The sequence below is a fragment of the Marmota flaviventris genome, chromosome 12 (assembly GCF_047511675.1).
Source record: "Marmota flaviventris isolate mMarFla1 chromosome 12, mMarFla1.hap1, whole genome shotgun sequence".
NCBI classification, from domain to species: domain Eukaryota; kingdom Metazoa; phylum Chordata; class Mammalia; order Rodentia; family Sciuridae; genus Marmota; species Marmota flaviventris.
This window is the reverse complement of record NC_092509.1, coordinates 23562792-23581405: the sequence shown is the minus strand read 5'-3', so window position 1 is coordinate 23581405 and position 18614 is coordinate 23562792. Positions and strand designations below refer to the sequence as shown.

The 18614-nt window shown below is 34.0% G+C and overlaps 1 protein-coding gene, 1 non-coding gene and 1 pseudogene across 3 annotated transcripts in view; 1 reads left to right on the top strand and 2 right to left on the bottom strand.

The window, feature by feature from the left end:
* Taf3 (TATA-box binding protein associated factor 3) overlaps positions 1 to 18614 on the bottom strand; it is a 179737-nt gene that overhangs the window by 147063 nt on the left and 14060 nt on the right. The gene's annotated exons all lie outside the window — the stretch shown is intronic.
* Positions 1021 to 1127, bottom strand: LOC114100247 (U6 spliceosomal RNA). Its single transcript, XR_003584027.1, has one exon. It is a non-coding gene; the product is annotated as a U6 spliceosomal RNA (small nuclear RNA).
* On the top strand, positions 4740 to 6160 carry LOC114100230 (tripartite motif-containing protein 60-like; annotated as a pseudogene).

Genomic DNA, 18614 nt, shown 5'->3' with positions numbered 1-18614 from the left:
CACACACACACATCTATCTATCTATATATATAGATATATGTACATATATGTGTATATATATGTGTGTGTATATATATATGTGTGTACGCATACACACACACATTATTTCAAAACACACACAAAATATTTCAAAAACTCTGAAAAGACTGTGAGGTGTGATACAGCTGAAAATTAGTTTTCCCCCAGTGAATATAGAGAGCTAAGAGTAGTTCCATAACTTCTCTTATTTTCTTCTACCTTTCTCTTTCTTGACCTTAACAAAAACATCACTTAAGATACTGAGGTAAATAATCATGTAAAAAAGCCAAGAGAAAGCTAAAAGCTTTTCTTAGATATTTATATCCGTGTGAAAGAAAAAAGTCATTATTTCCCTCAAATCAAAACACAATTACCCTTTCATGAAAAAACTCACAAATAGGATGAAGAATTCAAGCAACATAAAATCAAAATGCCTTTTAAAACCTTAGAACCAGTCTGAGTAGAGTCCTGTGACAGTCCACCAAATAATACACTATCCTGTGTCCACTTTAATGTTCCAAAGACTTGCCGGCACCAACTCTCACTCTCTGGGAATACCCATTGCTATTCTACAGGCATCCTGCCAACTTCTCCTCCAATTCCAGAGAAGTTTCTCTGGGACAAATCATCTGAGGGAGCAGTGGTAAGAAACAGCTCTAACTTGCTAATGGTATAAAAACCACATACCTGTGATAGGAAAGACAAACTTTCAGAAAGAAAATTTGTTTAAAATCCTGCATTTTATTTCAGTTATCATTGTTTTATTCCTCCCTCTTCCTTCATTTTAGACATCAGCATGATCACCAAGTTATATCACCTTAGAAACAAGTGCTTACTTGTACTAATTGTTACTCAAAATTGTTTTGATTCCTTTAAGAAGTAAATTCAAAAGAAATTTCAGAACATTAGCTAGGGAATTTATAGTCCCCAAGGTACTCTTTGGGGTTAAAACTAAAACATCATTATCACAGAGATAAAAAAAATCATCATTAATTCCTTGGTTTTTGTACTCTTAGTCTTATGAATTTGCGTGTCATCCTTACGCAGGGGCCATGCTAATCTTCTCTGTATCATTCCAATTTTAGTATATGTGCTGCCGAAGCAAGCACTCTTAGTCTTATGAATAGGTGTTCCTCCAAAAACTAATCTGATATTGAGAGACAACTGTTTTACAGAAGAACCCGTCATTTCACGAAGGACTCAGGGCAAGTTTCCTTTAAGTAGAGCCCATCTATCTTCACTTTTAAGTTCTATTTTTAAAATTTTGAGTAGTATCAACTTTTCCAGATCCACATCTACTGCAAACAGTGAGATCCACCCAGTGGTGTGCTAGAGTAGATATATGGTTTAAAATTACATTTAAAATTAAATCATATAAACTCAAAATTCAGTTACATTGAAAACAAAATAAAATTCACCATTCTTAAGCATGTTATTCTGCGACTACTCCCATCTTGTATGATGGAAGCATTGTACACAGTGTAAGCTGCACTTCTCTTCCATACCACATTCACTGGCATCCCACTGAGGACTTGAAATTGCCCATGGTGACAGTCTGTACATGAAAATCAAAATATGCTACAAAACACAGAATGTCCTATTGTTGTGTTGATTATCAAGATGTAAGAAAGTCATAGAGAAAATGTTGAAAATTCAAATTAAAGTGTACCATTTATGTAGCCAATCCATGTGAATAGCAAAAAAACAACAACAACAAAAAAAAAACAACCTGAGGAACTATAAAAACTACTATCCAACTCAGAAAAAAACTCACTCTTCATTCAACCTATGTCTGATGTTTCACTTTTTGTCTTCCTCATTGACATAAAGGAAAATATCAACCAACATTCAAGTTGGAACTATACTTTTTCAGTTATAACACTGGTTTCATTATAGATATGAGAATTCAATAAAAATTAACAAAAACATTCTTTAAGAATGCTTAAATTTGTGTATCTTCTTGTACCTGGCATAAGAGTGGGCACAAAGGATTTGTTTGCAGGGGACACATATTTTCTTCCAATTATCTTCTGGAGGCAGTTTAGAGACTACTGCTTACAAAATCAATAACAAACTTAAATATAAACTCTACAATTGTTTCTAAATATACACTGATAAGAATTTCTGTGCCACACTAACTACTCCTGATAAGCCTCAGATACATTCCTATAAACCTGATGATTCTTGCTTTTACTTAATTTCCATATCCCTCATTCAAAGGGCAAAGTGATTTTAGTAATGAAATCAGTTACTGGGTCCTTTTGCTAGAGACAGTTCAACTGGATCAAGCAGTATGCTGGTAAATGTAAACGGTAAAACAACTGCTTTCAGACTGGGATATGTATGTATGTTCAGTTTTATAGATATGAAGCATGTATGAACATAATTAAAAATAATAAAGACATAGTATTACTTATGATAAATTCCATAAAACCATTTAATTCTTACAAAATGTTTTCATTGATATTTGCCAAACTTATATGTTAGTTGCCAAACTATATTTATAACTGTTAAACGAATGTAGTTCTGACATGAATGTCAGTTAAGACTAGAGGACAGCAAACTAAGTAAGGATTGGACGATAAATATCTTAGGCTTGTGAAATATATAGTCTATGTCACATCTACTCATCTCTGCCAATGCAGCATCAAAGCAGCTGTAGACACCATGTAAATAAATGTACACAGTGAGGTTCCAATGAAATTTTATTAACAGAATCAGGCTGCTGGCCAGGCACAGTCTGCTGACCTCTGGTTTACTCCACAGCAAAACAAGGAAGATGTATGTCAGAATTTTGCTTGTCAATTATGTAAACTGTTTCTTTGTTTAAATGTGTAACAGTTTTAAATTACTGGAAGAATATGCTATCATTTTTGATACTACTTACAATGAAGTAACTAAAGAAGTTTAACACACATTTTCAACATTACTTTCTTAAATCTAGAAAATCAACAAAACAATAAATCAAGCCATTTGATTTTAATATAATTTATTTGATTATAAGTTCATATGATTTAATTTTTTAATATGGGCTATGTTTCACTACCAGTGCACAAACTTCTTGCATATTTAACAATATTTAGCAGTCAGCTCTCACAAGTGGAGCTAGCTCCAGCAAGCCACTGGATGTTAAAGATGGGACAATCCAAACATCAATGGATAGGTGTCACTGGACCAGCAGTCATCAAATTTGTTTAAACCAATGGCTCATAACAATACTTTAAAAAATACACAAGTAATTGGTCACTATTAGACAAAGCTACAAAGCCAACTCATTATTGTAAAAATTGCTGAATGAGAGGGAAAGAGAAAAATCAACCACTCCCATTGTGTGGATACTACTATTTGGATCCTAATTCAAACAAACAGTAAAAAATAAGCCGATAAACATTTATGATATTTCTGAGAAAAGTAAAAATTTGAAAAAGGTCTTATTATCTCATGATATTCATGGATTATTAATTAAAGGTAGGATAATACTATTGTAATCATGACAAAAATAGTTTTTGATCTTTCAGAGACATATACATTTATGATGAAATAATATGATATTGGAGAGTTCCTTCAAGACAGTAGGAAAGAAGCAGCAGTAAATGGGAGTCTAGATGAAATAAAACTGACCATGAGCAGGTATTGTTGAAGCTGGGTGACAGACATGAACATTAATTATTCTAATTCATTTACTTTTGTGTGTTGAACTTTTTCTATAATAGAAAATGCTCTGAAATATTAAAATGCTTCTATCCATCTTACTGACAGTAAAAGTCAAATTCCTACTGCAGGCCTCCAGTAAGGATCTCTGATATATCTCCTGACCCCTCCTCTAACACTGCCTTCACCACCATCCTGCTCCAGTCACACTGACCCCAAGCAATCCCGCAAACTCCCCCGCCCCGTGCTCTCCTATGGGCCTTGCACTGGCCATCTACCTGCTTTAAGTGCTTTCCCCAGGCATCCTACTCTTATCTCCTTTAAGTCTGCTCAAATGTCCTTTTCACAATATTTCTCTGACCATCATATTTTTAATTGTCTTTCTTCCCCACATCCAGCATTTTCATTTCCCCATATAAGGCTCTACATTTTTTTCATAGCACTTATGCCCTTTCAAAAACACTAGGTGAGAGTGGGCGGGTGCTCTTGGAGTGCTGCACAGTGTTGGTGGAGAGCTATTGTTCTACCTGATCCAGTTAAGGAAAGTTTTACCAAAGGGAGTGAACAGAATATATGTGAAACATTTTGACATAGGATCTGAAGGTTGTACATTTTTATGAATCGAATCCTTGGCCTCACAGATGCCAATCCAATGCTGCATCACTGAGCTACATCTCCAGCCCTACACTGTATCCCTTTAAGGTCATCAGTTTTCCCCATCATTTGTTATGGTGGCATTCTTAAATCTCTACACTGTAAAGGAATGATTAATCCATTAGGTCGGTGGCTGCTTTCTTAAAGAAAGTCATAAAACTTAAGTGCAAATGGGCTAATCTGTGATAGAGCTATAAGCTATGAATTCTTCTTATCCCCTGAGCTAAGGTGCAGAGGTTTAAACAAGACTTTAAGTAACATCCACCAACAAGCCAGGCCAGTGAAACCTACATCTAGTCTGTGTGCATGGACTTGGAGAGCTATCTACTTTCATACTTCATATTTAGACCTGAGCTCTAGGGAGGCAGGTTTATGAAGGGAGTGTTACCTTGTGCACCACCTTTACTCTCAGCTCAATGGAATTTGTGACCACCCTGGCAGACCTCCAAGGGGAGTGCAGTTGTCCCATCTGTCTGGATTACTTGAAAGACCCAGTGACTATTAACTGTGGGCATAACTTCTGTTTTGACTGCCTCAATCTGTCCTGGAAGGATCTAAAGGATTCCTTTCCCTGTCCTGTCTGCCAATTTTGGTTTCCACAAAGCAAGTTCAGGAGGAAGCCCCAGCTCTGTAATTGGACTGAAATTGCTAAACTATTCCAGATCAGAAAAAGCAAGAGGAAGAGACAAGAAAATGCTATATGTGAGAAACATAATCAATTTCTGACCCTTTTCTGCATGAAGGATCTATAGATTTTATGTACCCAGTGCAGTTTCTCTGCTGAACATCACAGGCACTACATTTGTCCCATTAAGAAAGCTGCCACCTACCACAGGAGAATTCTAGAATCTAGCATTCAGCCATTGAAGAATAATGTGAAACAAGTTGAAAAAGTGCTAATTCTGAAAGGCAGGAAATCCCTTGAGCTGAGAAAAAGGGTAGAATATAGAAAAGAAGAAATAAATTCTGAATTTGAGCAAATTAGATTGTTTTTACAGAATGAGCAAGAGGCTCTGCTTAAGCAGATACAAGAAGAAGAGATGAACATTTCATCAAAACTAAATGAAAACCTTGTAACTTTTTCAGGTCATGTTTCCACATTAAAAAACACTTAATGAAGGAAATAGAGAGCAAGTGTGTACAGTCAGACCTGGCATTACTGAAGCATGTTAAGAGTATACACCAAAGGTATCGAAACCTAAAATTCCCTGAACTTTCTTCATGTGGGTTAAAGAAATATGGTTTCCATCTTCCTCCACAGTATTCTGGCTTGGAGAGAATCATACAGCAATTTCCAATAGATGTAAGTTTAGATCTTGACACAGCTTATTGTCTCTGAGGATAGAAAAAGGGTAAAATATGGAAGAACAAAACAAAGTGTTTGTTATAACCCAAGGAGATTTTATCTCTATCCTGCTGTCCTGGGTTCTAAGACGTTTAATTCTGGTACACATTACTAAGAGGTAGACGTAGGGAACAAACCTCAGTGGACATTGGGTATGTATCAAAACTGTCTTCCTAGGAAATGGAGGAATCGGCCATCAGTCCTAAATGGCTTCTGGGCATTGGGGCAATATTTTGAGAGTGGTTATGTTGTGTTTGGTCCTAAAAAAACCCCGCTTCTGCCAAGTACCAAAATTCAGTAAGATTGGCATTTTTTTTTTGGGGGGGGGGGGGACGGAGGATTGAATTGGGTAAGATTTCCTTTTATAATGTGGATGACAGGTCTCTCCTGTAGAGTTTCAATGATTCTTCTACCAAAACCAAGTGGCCTTACTTCTATGTTGGAACAGATTCTGAACCTCTTAAAATCTTACCAGTGGATGATGAAAGATAAAGAACCTGGTAAATTATTATTTTTAGTTTTTAGGGCTAATAGTAAATTTAATCCCATTTCTAGAATCTTTTTGAGCTTTACTACTGAAAACCAGAATAGATTTTTTCTTCCTTATTTTCAGCAACTATAAAAAACAAGATAGTAATACAATTTCATAGATGTTCTGAATAGCAGTTGTCAAGTTCCTTGAATTCTAGTTTTAAATATCTGAGAATTAATATGTACAATAAAATATTTTGTTTAAAAAAAAACACCATGCAATTTATTTGTTGTTTATTATTTCCTGTCTGTTCCACCCCCTAAAGTGTAAACATAGCAGAGATTTTTGTCTATCTTGTTCACACATATATGTTCTGTGTTCACACCAGTGCTTGGTTCATACAAACAGAAAACAATAAATCTGTGCTAAGTTAACTGAACAAACAAGTAATAGATACCATTTATTTTGCTATTATAATGAAATATCTGACAGAGGCTAACTGTATAAAGAAAAGCAGTTTATTTAGCTCACAATACTAGAGGTTCAAAGTCCAAGATTTGGTGGAGAGTGGAGGTAGGGGCATTGGTTCAGCCTCTAGTGAGATCCTTAATGGCATCTGGTATCACAAGGGTGGGAGCATGTGTGGGAGGAAGAGATTACATCTTGAAACAGGAAGCCAGAGAGAGATTCAGTGGCCAGGCTCACTCATAACAACTCACTCTCACAAGAGCTCAGGAGTCCCATGAGAGGTACCTTGATCCCTTTTGAGGGCAGTGACCCCAATGATCTAAGGACCTCCCACTAGGCCTCATCTCCAAAAGTCTCACCAACTCCCACATCACCACAGTGGAACCAACTTCCAACACATGAACCTTTATGGGACGTATTCAAAACATACCCTAATCATAGAATATCATAAAAAAAAATGTGCAAACTACCATAACAACATAGGACATTAAAACTAACTTAGAAATCTGGGGAAATTAGAAAACAAATCTAAAACCCTAGAGATAAATTTGTTTTCAATACTAGAATATGTATTGCAAGGCTGATATTTTACATAGTATTAGTGTTTAACTTTATATATGGTATGGATTTTTCCTACTACGTAAGATTTCCCCAAATTGATAGCATGAATTATCCCATCAATCCCAGAATAAACTGAATGCAACACTTTCTCAATTATAAGAGATCAATGAAAAAGAGTAGTAACTGTCCAATTTATTTCTTAATTAAAATGTAGTAAAGATTTAATCTATAGGTACATCAGTGAAAATAGAAACTACCACTAACTTTCACAGATGTTGGCTGAGCAATTTACTATGGCCCGAAGAGAGACAGAATATATCAGAAATTGGAGATCCACATTTGAAAAAAAAGTCTATAGTTTGCGACTCAATGGATTTTGACCATTTTTAAATAACATGCTCCTCCATTTTTATACAAGAAATTTACATAAACCCCCAATAATTGTTAAATTTTGGTATATGCTAATTTGCAAAATACATAGCAACAGCAAAAAGTAATGAACTAAGCAATACTGAATGAAACTGTATTTTATGAACCACAACTGTTGTATACATTTAAAACATAGTTATGTGTATATGTTTTTTTAAAACATGGTCTACAGACATTCTATGAAATAACCCTAATCTTTTAAAACATCCAAGGCCTATCTATAGGATTAAACAAGTGACATAATGTAGCCCAAATTTCCTTTCTGGATCTTTAAATCTTCAGGATATTGCCTTGTTAACGGGATTTCACTTTCCCTGAATTACTAAAATTTAACCTTAAAAGTTATCATCCAGCTGAGCAAGGTGGTCTGTGCCTAGAGTCTCAGCCAAGTATTTGAGACCAGCCTGGGGTATGCAGTGAGACTCCATCTCAATCAATTAATCAATGAATCAATCCCCCCTCATCTTATTTTGCTAATCTATAAAATAAAGATAATAACAGCAGTTACTTTCTGTGGTTATTATGAAGATTAAATCAGCTAATATGTGCAAAGCCCTTTGATCAGGATGTGGTACCTAGGCTGTTGTAGGTACTAAGGGGCTTTTTAACTAAAAGTTTTTAACTAAAAGTTTCATCAAATACAGAATTTTGCCTCTGATCCCTCAAAGTATGATCTAAATTCACCAGATTTTATTTCCTTTTGTTACCAAAACTTAGAAAGACAAAGTTGAAAAAGGAAAATATCAAAACAATCTCGCCATAAAACATCTGTAAAAACATGCAACGTTTGTCAAACTCTAAACAAATGTTTACTAACAGGCTGCACTGCTACAACAGGTTAAATACCACTCTTCAAGGCTTGACAAACCTGCAGTATTTACAAATAGAGTTATAGATACGTAAAGGAACAATTTTATGCCACTCACTTCATTTTTCCAAAGCACTTTTCTTAATAGTACATAAACAGTTCTAGCTATCCTCTCCTTCCCAACAAAGTCAGCTTTAATAAAAACTAATGCACTAATTATTTCATTTGAAGTTGAACCTTAAGAAATCCTTTAAATGCAAAACTAAGTCCATCCCTGTTTCATATTTAATTTGCAATAGGATATCTGGCAGCTGTCAAGGGAACTGGAAAGGGCTGTTAGCTGATGACTGGATGCCTGCTGAGATGGGCTCCACACACAGGTAATACTCAATTGTAGACAAAATCTTCTGACCTACCTCTCACTCTCCTTTAAAGTTAATCTGAACACAGTGTACATGAAAGGAAATGAAAAATGAGTTTTTCTCCTTTACCATGGCACTGGGACTTCCTGAGTTTTTCATTCCACTGCTGATTGGTCCACAACTACTATTTTCTTCTAACTATTCCCAATTGTATCTGTCAGCCACAATTAGGGCTGTACACTCAACGAAGGTGTTAAAATGTAATAATGCCATTAGATCTGACAAATATTTTTTTTTACCTTAACACTCAGTATATCAGGAAGAATTGCCATTACCATTTAACAAATAACAATGAAATCTTTATATTTTAAAGTCATTTTATGTGTAATTTATAGAAATATGTACAAAAAAGTGAAGACAATTTTATTAGAAATTTAAATACGAATTTAAATATACCAAATCCTTTATATCATGTAAATCTTAGTATTTTAAAATACTATCATATATCCTTCCAAAAGAGAAATGATTTAGGTTCTTATCACAAACTTATTACTACATGATGAAGACTTTCCTAGTAAATGACTGACTACATGAGACTGATACTTCTTCTTTGCTTTTAGAATATATCAATTCTTAAATTAAAATTAAAAAAAAATCATCTGAAGATCCACAATGTAGAATTTCACTTATATGATCAATTTCTTCTCTGTCATCTTATCATTAAATGTTAGAATCTTTGCATTTATTTGACTTTTTAAACAACACTGAGCATGTCAATTTTTCTCTTTTCCAATAGTGCCAAAAGAACTAACATTTAACATAAAACTAAAATTTAAAATTCTAAAACTTTCAATTGTATTCAAGTGAAAACAAAGCAGACTAAAAAGATGATATTCTGATCCTTTTTAAAATATTCTGAGCCCCAAAATAATAAAAATGAAGGATAATAATTTATATCACTATTGAATAATCTTTCTCTGGACAATTTAACCATTTTTTCAATTTCTTACCATTTTAGTTTTTTAAGCATAACTGGGACTAATCATTGAACAATAAAACAATTCTATGATGGTAAAATAGCCAAATATTTTAAGATGCAGGAAAATACGTTTTCTCAAATCCAATTATATATTAGGCTAATACCTAATATCATAGGCCTAGTGGACATATGGTAATGAAGAGACAAAATGAGTTTTATTCAGTATTCTTTTTTAGAGAGAGAGAGAGAGAGAGAGAGAGAGAGAGAGAGAGAATTTTTTTTAATATTTATTTTTTAGTTTTTGGCGGATACAACATCTTTGTATGTGGTGCTGAGGATCGAACCCGGGCCGCACACATTCCAGGTGAGCGCACTACTGCTTGAGCCATATCCCCAGCCCTTTATTCAGTATTTTAAATAGTAAACTTCTCTCTTTTGATAGCTTCCAAGGAAGAATAAAAATGATGAAATGCTAATATTTCAAATAGTCAAAAAAAAAAAAAAATTTGGATCCTAACAGTGTATCAAGGGTTAAAAACACTTTTTCTCAAATTATGTTAAATGTTAGTGCCAAAAGAACTAAAAGTAAAAAATGGGAATAGAACATCTATTAAATTAGATACATTATTTCAAGAGCAAAGATGGAATAAAATAGGTATTCTATATTACTAATGGTAACATAATAAAGTACTTTAAAAAAAGAATTTACCAAAAATTACTTTTTAAAACATCATACTTTTAAACGCAGTATTCAAACTTTTTCAATAAATCATAAGAATTCACAATATTGTGAATGATATGTGAATAAAAATACTTATTGTATTGGTACTTGAATAAATTAAAAATTAGAGGAGATCTAAATATTTAATACTTAGGGATAGCCTACCATAAAGTCATTTGAAATGATGATTATAAAAATTATATAGCAACATGGAATAAATTCTTCACCTCAGATGAGATCTCTCAGTTTTTAAATCAAAATGGCTATCCAGGTGCAGTGGTGCACACCTGTAATCCCAGCTACTAGGGAAGTTGAGGTAGAACAACTGTTTGAGCCCCAAGTTCAAGACCAGCCTGAACAACATAGAACCCGTCTCAAAAAAAAAAAAAAAAAAATTAACAGCTTACTCCTATAAGTATACATTCATAGATATCCACTTAGCATTCTGATAAAGATATCTAACAAATTTGCATAACTTCATAATGCCAATCTCATGAATGTATTCTTGCTTCTGCATACCCTACCATAACTAAGAGAAATACCTAAACCAAATCATTTCTGTTCATTTGATACATTTCCTGTTTACCCCTAAACTTAATTCTGTCTAGCAAAAAGAAATGAGTTAATGGCTAGAATATAGTGAGTTAATCAAATGAAACAGTACATAAAATTATATACTGTAATAATTCTATGCTACAATAGGCACTGAGCACACACATGCACATATACATATACAAACACAAAGACTTAGAGGACTACATCAAAATAGTATCAGAGGTTATATTCCACTGGGAATATTTTTGTAGTTCCCACATTTCAAGTACAAACTTTAAAATAAAAACAACCCTCCAAATGTTTAATCTAAGCTAGTAAAAAAATTATACTTTGAAATTAATTCCAGCGGGATTTCTAGGATACCAGTATAATCACACATTCATTATGGCATTGTAAACTGATACAATTCTTTTGGAAAGCAATGTGTAATATGTGTCAAAAAACATAAATGTGTTTATACCTCTGACCTAAAAACTCCTGGGAATTTATCATAAGGAAATAATATAAAAGAAAAACAGGCACAAGGATATTTGATGATGCTATACTACTTTAAAATAATAAAAAATGCTAACAATAAGAGAATAGCTTAGTAAATTATGGTATATTCTTTTTTTAAAAAAATAGGAAATAAAAATACACAGGAACTGGGAAACACCATTAACAAATATGGTTTTTGATAAAGAACATAATGTGAATACAAAGAACAAAACTACAAATCGGATTAATTAGTTTGACTAGCCAAATATTCTATTCATACCAGAAAAAGCGATAGGATACACTAAAATTAAGAAAAGCTGCTGTGTTAGAATGAGGGAACTGTGTTAATTTCTAAAGTATCTTCTGATGTTGAAAATCAAAACATGAAAGCAAAGTAGATAATACTGGATAATAATTTCAAATTTTGAAAAGAACATCTAGAATTTCAGAAAGGATGATATAAGGCCTTTGCTGAAAGGAATTCTGTTCTACATATAAAAGTCTCCTTAAGGCAAATAAATATTAAGCATGTTCATATGTAATCATCCTAAGGAAGTTCCAAAAAAGCCAATTATAGACAAAATTGTCATTACCCTTTCTAAAACTAGCCATGATTCATTTTTAAGTTGTATGTTTTTTCTCAAAAAATTGAAAACATTCTTTGGCATTTAATTGGATATTCACTAACACTTAACAAAGGAAAGAGTGCCACCTACTGAATTATAATCCCTTTTCATATAAAAAAGAAATTGATTTTCTTATTCATACTACAGAATTTTAAGTTTCCACCAAGAGTAAAGTAGATTATAATAAAATATTACTAACAACAGAAGAGTGCATTTAAATGTTACATTCTGAGTACATAACACTTAACAGAAATAAATTATAAATTGAAACTAAATCTGACATTATATAAGAAAAATGATCAATTCATGTATGTTAATTGTGCACATGGCACTGTAATAAGCACAAAATATCAGCAATTAATTAACACTGAAACATAACTTTATCACAGTATTCACAGTAAAAAAGAGATGGTAGAGGGAAAGGGGAGGTGAGAAAGGTAGCAGGACAGGGGAAGAGAGAAGCTTTACTTTTTTCCTGTGGTAAAATGAGATGCAAATAAATAACTACATTTAAGTATTATTTAAAATTTAAAATATTAAATATGTATAAGACTTCAAAAAAAATCTTACTAAAGCATACCAATAAAATTCAAGTACAGCATCAAGAAACAATGAAGGCAAATATAGAACTGAAAGGATAATTCGTAAAGATCCACATATATCTTCATTTTATTTTTTTCGCAGCTAATCCCTTTTCCAAGACTGAATTGTATTGTGGGAAATAGTTTCTGTGGGAAACAGAGGAAAACCCCCTTAAACAGAATGTGGGAAAATCCCATCAACAGGCACAGCCAAGTCCTACTATGTGCCACAGCACTTTACACAGCACACAGGATGCCCAGCCTAGAATGAACCAGGGTAGACAATAGTACAGGTCCGAGATATTTATTGTACTGTGTTTTTCCAAAACACATGGTATGTCAACCATTAAACTTAGTACTGAGACTTTCAGGAACAAATTGTAAATGTAAGGCTTTCCTCAGAAGATCATATCTAAGACCTATAATAATAGGCTACATTTATATCTCATTCAATTATAACAACAATTCCAGGGAGGTAATAATTCCCATTTTACAAATGAGGAAAATGGCACTTGATATAGGAAATAACAGACATACGATATTTGGGGTAGAGTTAAAAAATGACTTTAGGGCTGGGGTTGTGGCTCAGTGGTAGGGAGCTTGCCTCACATGCCTGAGGCACTGGCTTCGATCCTCAGCACCACATAAAAAAAAATAGATAAAATAAAATTATTGTGTCCATCTACAACTAAATTTTTAAAAAGACTTTAAACTGTCACACATCAATGAAATGTAAAGTTATACATCTTTAGTAGTCAAACATATGACAATGGTGGATGTTATGCATCACTGTACAGATGTTAGTGATTTAACTTAAAGCCCTAATCCAAAAAACTAAGGATTGTTTAATCTTTTGTAACAAAACTTATTTTAGGTTTTTAGCAATTTATGTTCAAAAAGTCCAAAGATGAGCTAGTGAGTCTCTGTCTCCAGCGTGAGGCACGGTGCCTGGTACAAGGAGGCGCTTATTCACTACCCAGACCATCGCCCACTTGCTGTAAATCAAGTGCACCTGTTGCCCTTCACAAGCAACCAAGTGCACTCTGGGTCTCAGGTTCTAGTATCATTAGGTAGTCTTGAATTCTACCTGATTCCTATTTTTATTTATTTACTTATTTTTATGTGGTGCTGAGGATTGAACCCAGTGCCTCACACATGCTAGGCAAGTGCTCAAGAGCTTCAACCCCAGCCCTGATTCCTATTTTTAAAAAATAAATAAAATGTTGCTACAGCACTCCCTGAGGGATATGAGTTCCACTGTAAATTCTGACTCCAGATCTGACCAATCTGCTTAAGATCTGGATGTTTAGATTCTGGTTACCCACACAGTCTCTCCAGCTTGAACCTTGGCTCCTCTTGGTATCACCTCTACAACTCCTCCATCACCAAATCCTGTCCATTAAATGCTTCCTCCATACACTCCTTTCTATGAGCTGTAACAAATCAAGTCTTTCAGTGGCATCTCCTCCCTGAAGTCCATCCTTGTAACTGCCACTAGAATTTACTAAGGGAATCATCTCCACCCCCATACTTAAAAAACAAACAAAAAAAATTGATTTCACCACTCTTTATAGCATACTATATTAGAAACTTCTGATATTTATAGTTTGGCTGCCTACTCTACTTTCCCTTCAATAGCCCAAATTATAATTTAAAATAATATATAAACAATAGTCTGATCTTTTCTGAAGAGGCTTGTAGACATTAGGAAAGCTGAAATGAGATAAAGGGAAAATATCCATGTAAAAGTAGTAGAGGAAAACAAGAGATTAAAAATGTCACCAAGTGAGCTACCACACTTTTGAACATTACACAAAAAACAACAGAAGAGGGAGCACTGCAAAATTAGAAAGACTAACTTGAACTTCATTCCAAACTTCAAGAAAAATCAGAGTCCTCAGCTCAATGATGGTTCAGCTTATAATTTTTTGACTTATTATGGTGAGAAAGTGATACAAATTCAGTAGAAATTGTACTTCAAATTTTAACTGTTCCATTTTGATAAATGGTATAATACTCCCTGGAGTGCTGCACAGGGACAGCAAGGCACAGCTTTTGGTCTGCCACTAGATCACAAGGAGAACATAACCAATGCTTTACAGTGTAGTGTGTGCTAAGCTAGGATAGTTGGCACATGAGCTGTGCTAAATGCATTTTCAACTTACAAGGAGGTTATCGGGACATGGCCCCACTGCAAATCAAGGAGCTCTAAAGTCACACAACAATTTCTTTTTTTTTTTTTTTCACACAGCAATTTCCATAAGGAAAAGGAGATTAAATACCAAAATAACATCCCTGCAGACAATGAAACTAAAAAATAGAAACTCATTCTCTAAAAACAAATGAACACTGTAATATTGTGCCATAATTTAGATGTGGTTTGTCCCCCAAGGGCTCATATATTGAAAACTTGGTCCCCAGTGTTGTTATGTTAGGCTACAGGGACTAGTGGGAGGTCATTTGAGGCACTGCTCTAGGAAGAAATTAATGTACTTCTTATGGGACACTGGATGGTTGTTATAAAATAAATAAATAAAGAGGACCCATGCCCACTCTCTGGATTCCTGTCTGGCCATGTGTTCTCTCTCTTTCATAGGCACTCTCACTATGATGTCATCTACCACAAGGCCCTCATCAGAGGACAAATCAATGGAACTGAATCTTGGACTTGCAGCCTTCAAAACCATGAACTAAATAAACCTCTTCCTTTATAAAGTACTTAGCCTCAGGCATTTTATTACAGCAAAAGAAAATGTGCTAATGTAGTAATATATTCTACTTTCAAATGATCTAAAAGACATAAGAGTATACAAATCACAATTAGAAAAAAACTCAGAAATAAGGTGATAGAACTCAAGAAGCAGCTATATCTAACAATGTATTTATAGAATAATTTTGGAAAATTGGGGTAATAGGAGAGCATAAGCAAAACAGAAAAATCCACTTGTTTTAGTAATCATAAGTGATAGTTTCAATATTGTACATGTAATATGGGATAAAGCAAATGAGCAATTACAGAATATTCTAATGTCACAATCTTCTTTATCCCTGAGAACCAGAATTCTTGGTATAGACAAAAGTATTACTTATATAATTTGAAAAGTAAAAATCCTGTAGTCCCAAATTTGAATTGGAAATATCTATATGACCTAAATGTATATTTCTCAAAGGAAGACAAACAAATGGCCAACAGCTATATGGAGAAAATCTCAGCATCACTAATGACTAGGGTAAGCTATCACCTCACACCTGTTAGAAGGGCTGTTATTAAAAAAAAAAGATAAGTAGGTCAGGCAGAGTGATGTATGCCTATATTCCAAGCAGCTTGGGAGGCTGAGGTAGAAAGATCCCAAGTTCAAAGCTAGCCTAAGCAACTTAGCAAGACCTTGAGCAATTTAGTGAGACCCTGTCTTAAAAACAAACAAGGGCTGGAGTGGCTCAGTGGTTAAGCATCCCTGGGTTCAACCATCCATGATACCAAACAAAAACAAAAACAAAAGCAAGAATGTAGAGAAAAAGCAGCTTTTACACTGTTGATAGAAATGTAAATTAGCATAGCCATTATAGAAAACTGTTATGGTGTTTTCTCAAAAAATTAAAAATAGGGCTGGGGGTGTGGCTCAAGCGGTAGCGTGCTCGTCTGGCAAGCGTGCGGCCCGGTTCGATCCTCAGCACCACATACAAACAAAGATGTTGTGTCTGCCGAAAACTGAAAAATAAATATTGAAGAATTCTCTCTCTCTCTTAAAAAAAAAATCTTAAAAAAATAAAAAAAAGAAATCTTGTCACCTGCAACAACATGAATAGAATTGGAAACACTATTCTAAGTAAAATCTAAAACAAACTCAAAGAAACACAGTGTAGAATGTCACCAAAAGCTGGTTGGAAAGGAAAGAGGGAACAAGGAGAGGCTTAAAGGGCATAAAGCCTTAATTAGGGGGAGTGTTTTCTTTTCTTCTTTGAGATATAGTGCACAATGTTAATACAGTAAATAATAATGTTTATACATTTCAAAAGCACTGAGAATGTTTACACATTATCATATTATATTGTTATATATATTACATATATTATTACTATACATATACTAATAAATTTCAAATATTCTCACCACAAAAATGGTTTGTGTGGTGATGGATACCTTCTTAACTTGATTCAATTGTTCCACACTGTATTCATAAACCATAACATCACTTTATACTTCATAAATATATACAACTATAATTTGTCAAGTTACAATTTTAAAAATAAAAATTAGGCCAGGGGTATAGCTTAATGGTGGAATGCAAACTTAGCAGGCCCTGTGTTCAATCCCCAGCACCACAAAACTAATAATTAAAATTAGAAAATAAAAAGATCTGGGTGTGGTGGCATACATCTATACACCCAGCTATGCAGGAGGCTAAGGCTAGAGGATCATAAAGATTTCATAATGATATTGTTTAAAAAACTTGTCACTCTCTAAGGACGACAAGGGACCAGTTCGTTGAAAACTAGGTATATAACATGAAGAAAACAGGTACTTATCTTGCTTTTCCTATAAGAATTAGACCACTAAGTTACTAAACAGTGGACTGGTTAAGGATTTTCTTATGAAAGTATTCCAAGTGAAGAATAAAGTAAAAACAAAATGATAGATATCACTATTTCACAACCCCCAATGAATGAAGGGATCACATTACTGAGCATCAACACTGCTAATATCAAAAAAAGTGAAAACCACACATTATTAACTTCTGGATGAACACAACACTACCAATATCATGCCAAAAGTATCAAACCAGAGTCTGATCAAGTCTCAGATTTCACTGCCGATTTTGAGACATACACATTGAACTGCACTGAATACGCAATCAATAAAAAAACAACTGTGGAAAATTCTAGTGTGTCAAATGGCCCAGGTTTTTCAACAAATAAATCATAAGACAAAGAAACGGGGGCTGGGGGTGGGGAGAAACTTGAAATTAAAAAAGATTTTAAAAAATATGAAACAAAAATGGAGGGAAGGTGAAGAACATAACTTAATGAGTCTAGGGAATACACATTTGACTGATAAAACTCTCAGAGAAAGAAATAATTCCTATTAAGCCAAGAGAGTGGTTATTTTGGAGGGGTGGAGGAGGGCTATGAATGGGGCTGAGCACATGGAAGGACTTCTGAGATAACTGGTAAAGTTCTGTTTCTTAAACTGGGATACAGTTTAAAAGGTATTAAATATTCATTAGATCAGCCAATTAGTTAGATAGTAATTTGTGATCTCAGTGAGCACTGTTGAGAAAAGAATGGTCTGTTGCTACAACAAAATACTTGGAAAAGAAAAGGAGAGGAGCAAAGTTGGATTACAGCAGCAATTCAATAAAATAATAGGCAATGAAGTGAACAGAGTTTTGAGTCTAAGGAGTTTGAAAGTTTCACATGAAAAGATCTAGAAGGATTCACACTCGTTAGAAAGGATTAATCTTGGGAAATGAGAACATGAGGAAAGAGAAAGAACCATTCATTTTAAGCTTAATATACTTGGGGAATATTTTTTTTTCAACAAGTATGCATTAATTTTTCTCAAATCTGTAAATGTTCACTTTTTAAAGGGCTTCATAATAAAAACAGAAACTTCTGGCAGAAATGAGACAAATACCCATGCAAAAGATTTTCAAATAATTTATGTAATATTTCACATTCAAAGTGGGAGAGTATCCCATTCCTTAAGAGTGGGCAATAAATACATAGTGACTTCTTCCAAAGAGTACAGTATGGAAAGAGGGGGAAAGAGTCACTTCAACGAGGAGAAAACTACCTTAGCCAAGTGAACAAGGTCAACTTCAACAGAGACAAATCACATTGATTGACAGGGAATATTAATTATGTCCTTGACATGAGGCTCATACTTCCAGATTAATCATGAGAAAA